The sequence below is a fragment of the Oncorhynchus mykiss genome, chromosome 8 (assembly GCF_057628025.1).
Source record: "Oncorhynchus mykiss isolate SJ-2025 chromosome 8, ASM5762802v1, whole genome shotgun sequence".
Classification (NCBI taxonomy): Eukaryota; Metazoa; Chordata; class Actinopteri; order Salmoniformes; family Salmonidae; genus Oncorhynchus; species Oncorhynchus mykiss.
This window is the reverse complement of record NC_143029.1, coordinates 63,389,011-63,393,455: the sequence shown is the minus strand read 5'-3', so window position 1 is coordinate 63,393,455 and position 4,445 is coordinate 63,389,011. Positions and strand designations below refer to the sequence as shown.

At 41.7% G+C, this 4,445-nt stretch overlaps 1 long non-coding RNA gene across 2 annotated transcripts; it reads right to left on the bottom strand.

The window, feature by feature from the left end:
• Positions 1-1,361: 1,361 nt before the first annotated feature.
• Positions 1,362-3,214, bottom strand: LOC110530291 (uncharacterized). Of its 2 annotated transcripts, none has more exons than XR_016482527.1 (4): positions 3,200-3,214; positions 2,172-2,283; positions 1,601-2,004; positions 1,362-1,495 (listed from the first exon to the last, which is right to left on the bottom strand). It is a non-coding gene; the product is annotated as an uncharacterized LOC110530291 (long non-coding RNA). The 2 variants fall into 2 exon arrangements; XR_016482528.1 differs by lacking the exon at positions 3,200-3,214 and adding an exon at positions 3,039-3,053.
• Between the last annotated feature and the right edge of the window lie 1,231 nt (positions 3,215-4,445).

The following is a 4,445-nucleotide window of genomic DNA, read 5'->3' as shown; positions in this document are numbered from 1 at the left end:
TAATGAACATTGAGAAAACTCACCAACAAGTGCAGAAATGAATAAAAGTGGATAGAGGAACATGATGGTTGAAGTTCAGCAGCTCTCTCAGTAACACTGACATACCACTCCCATGTGACAGACTAAATTATATCCCCATGTGGTCTGCTTAGTTTAGCTCCTCCTCTTGAATATATAGCAGTTTTTGAACAGTGTTGGCAGATTTCCTGTCACTTTGGGCTCCAGGGCACAGTAGTACAGATCAGAGTCGGACAGATGCAACCTCTGGATCGTCAAAGGGACTGATTGTGTCTTTGCGTTTAGACTTGCAATGAATCTCTCCTTGAACCCTACAACATTGCCTCCAGATCCAATAGAATAACTTCTCAGCATATATTTAGGGAAATCATTTGCTTCTTGTTTGTACCAATAGAGATATTGAATATTATTAGCTCCAGTGGTGGTATATTGACAACTCCGTGTCACCAATCCTCCTTCTGTAGCAATCACACTTCCTGGTTGCTGTTGGACATGGACTGCTGTGCACTCTGGAAGATAAAAAAGTATAAAGTGAGTGATAATAAAAATATATATTAATTAGATAGAACCAATGAGAGAGAAGGTTCCATCATACCGAAGCAGAATACATCAAGCTTATGTAGGCCCGAACAGTTTGTGGGCACTGCTTATCACAGTTATGGTGCAATTAAAGTATTCTTTAGTGTTGTGTTGTGTAGTAGCTTTGCTGGCATGCATCTACAAAGCAATTGGGGAGTTTTCCCTACCTAGATTTACATACTAAAATAGCCACTGTATGTACAGTTTGAACAGGATCATTTGTATCTCCTGTCTATGACATAAAACCCATTCAATGATGGCTCTTAATGAGGTGTGGTGGTGGTGAGGAAGGTTTGGTTTAATAAATCACTATAAAGATGGAATAAATGGTATTTATATGAGAGAATTTTAGAATGTTTAGTCATTTGAAAATATTCTGATTTTCATTACATATTCAATTAATTTCTGAATGTAAAGTCTGGTCACTGGCAGTTGAACGTGCAAATTACTTTCCTATTAAAAGAAGGGAATATAATGGATGGAAGTTATTAAGACCTATTCAGACTCAGGTTCTAGGGTTCTCAGATTCAGGTTGTCTGTGTTTGTATCGTGAGGATGAGTTTTTGTATTGTGTTTCTGAGGTTTCCTGTCACTGTGGGCCTCAGAGCACAGTAGTACAGAGCAGAGTCTGTCACTTCAGCAGAAGAGATCTCCAGATCCACACGGGTCTTCTCTTCGTTCAGTTTACCAGAGAAGCGAGAGTCAAGAGAATCAGCTCCCTGTCCAATCCCACTGTAGTGTGGGATGAGCAGAAGGTATTGGGGAGCTGATCCTGGAGACTGTTTATACCATAGTAGAATGTTTGCTGAGGAGTAGTTGCAGGAAACAAGAACATTACTACCCACTTCTGCATACACTTCATGTTGGTTTGGCTCGATAGTCTGCTCATAGGTGTCATCTGCAAATGTGAAGAGATGAACATTGAGTCATTAAAAAAAAAAAAAACTATTGTTGTAATTTTCTAAACAGAAAACATGACACTACTTTGAAAGCCATAACTTACCTATTACTGAGAACATAATAAGTGACCAGATGAACAACATGGCTGGGGTTGGAAGTCAAACTGACTAATAGCACAACATAACCCGGACTTCATCTGCAAGGTTGTCAGTTGATCATTTCTGCTTAGTTTACATACAAGCTCCGCCCCAATGTACAGTTGCAATAAAGCTTCTCAATCTCTCCTCTCCTCTCATTTGTCCTCTCTTTTGTGATACTGCATCTCTTGCATGTTGTATGAATCACATATGAAAGGTTTGTATACAGTGTTTCTCAGATTCCTGTCACTCTGAGCTGTAGGGCGTCTGTCACTTCAGCAGAGGAGATCTCCAGGTCCACATGGGTCCTCTCTTTATTCAGATTAACAGACAGTCGATGGTCTTCAGGTTTAGCTCTAAATACAGAGGGCTTTGAGGAGACTGTAGTTTAGTGTAGTAGCTGCAACTGGAAGTTAAAATGATAACACACAGCACAGCAATATTTGTGTAGGAATTAGGGTGCTGTTAAAATGATAACACACAGCACAGCAATATTTGTGCAGGAATTAGGGTGCTGATCTGGGATATTGACGATACCATTGAAGATAGTCTACTGAGCCAGAGTAGTTGAGAGACAGATTAACACTGCTTCGCTCCATGCCATGTTCTGTCTCTGAAGTTGGTTTTATGTCATTCTCATAACTGCCACCTGTAATGAAGTTATGTTTAGATAAACATTATCTCTTCATGGGAAATTATTACATATTCTGTGTGAAAAAGTGAAAAGTCAGAATCAGTCATTTACATTTCTTCTAGAAAGTGCTATTTTCAAACGACACTTGACAGTTAAAAGTATGTAATGTCAGACTAATACTCAGCAACAAGTGCAGAGAGGAGAAACACTGGGTAGAGAAACATGGTGATGGGTGTAACAGTGTGTTATCAGGAGGCAGATCTGAAGACATCCCACTGTTCCAGTCAGTTAGAGGAGAATCATCTCTCAACCTCTCATCTTAGCATGAATGCAGCAGCCATACATACGAAGCATCGGGGAGCACTGGCGTTCCAGTTGGAAAGTTGGCATCGGCTCTGGGTCGCCACCGATGGAGCCGGGGATGCCTAGACAGCTCGTCGGGCTTCCACACCCTGGCTGTCTTGAGAGGTTTCGTTGCCTCGGTTGGATCGGAGGTTGCCCATCCCACATCACTCTCCACTGGATCTTCGAGCTTCCCTTCCCCATCCTCAGCCGGATCGTCGGGCTTGCCCAGCGCCCATGTCTCGGCAGGTTCGCCCAGGTGCGATGCCGGGTGGCGTCCCAAGAGGGAGGGGTACTGTCACTTTTGCTCCCACTCTTCCCTTCCCCTGGCGCTTGAGGGCGCCAGATTACCCTGCATCACGCACTCCTGCCATCCATCACGCACACCTGCCTTCCCTCGTCATTCGCATCAACGTTATTGGACTCACCTGGATTCATTTATCACATGTTCATTTCTTCCCCTATATTTGTCTGTTCCCAGCTCTGTTCACTGCTGCTGCATTGATTGTTTTTTTGTCTTTGTATCTGTTTCTGACACTGTTCCTGTCTCGTCTATGTCAGTTGTTTATTAAATGTTCACTCCCCGTACCTGCTTGGTCCCTCCAGCGTCATTCCGTGTGACAGTTATTTTTGAACACAGCAAAGCCAAAACACTGCTATGACTTTGAAATGATAAGTAGGCATATTCAATGTTGCTCCTCCTCTTTACATAGGTTCTTAAACCCACCCACTAGGTTTCCTGTCTCAATGGTCTGACCATTACTGTCACCTGCAAGAGATGCAAAATATGTTATTCTTCTATTACTACTCTGTTATAGATCTATTTTCAACACATCAACATTTAGTTTAGATTCAACATAACACCAATAATAGTAGATTACTTACATGCAACTACTAAAATCAAAATAAATGTGGGGATTGACATTGTAGCTGAAACTGGAAGTTAAAATGATAACACACAGCACACTAATATTTGTGTATACAAAAAAAAGTATCTTCTCAAACCTTTGAAGCCCCACCCCAAAATACAGAGAGTTGTCAGATGAGCAGAAGTAACAGCAGACTTCTTGTTGCTGCTTGATTCCACTGTCACATCCTCAAAATGCAGAGCTGCACTGAAATATGATTACCTTAGTCTCCCTCTACTGGTTATTAAATAAAACTGTGTTATTTATCTCCATTTATTTTCTTGATTTAAATAAATGACCAGATGAACAACATGGCTGGGGTTGGAAGTCAAACTGACTAATAGTACAACAGAAGCTGAATACTCCAAACTAACTTAATCTGCAAGGTTTTCAGTTGATCATTTCTGTTTAGTTCACCTACAAACTCCACGCCAAAGTACAGTTGCTATAAAGATTCTCAATCTCTCCTCTCCTCACCTCTCCTGGCCTCTCCTTCCCTCTCCTCTCCTCTCATTTGTCCTCTTTTCAGTGATACTGCATCTCTCATTCCCTCCACTGGGTGGTGTTGGAGGTAGATTCTCTCCATTTAATTGTGTGAGATACATTTGAAAGGTTTTCGTACCGTGTTTCTGGGTTTCCTGTCGCTGCGGCCGTCAGTGCACAGTAGTACAGAGCAAAGTCTGTCACTTCAGCAGAGGGGATCCAGAGGGTTTCGCTCTTAATTCAGATTTACAGACAGTCGAATGTCTTGTGGATCACTTCTCACCTTATATGGATTATATTCTATATAAAGTAACTGGACACCTAATCCAGGGTACTGTCTGTACCACAGCAGACTATCTGTGCTTACTGTATAGTTACAGGAGATCTTAACTCTGCTACCCTCTAAATAATACTCCTCAGGACTGGTTGGAGTAATATCATCCT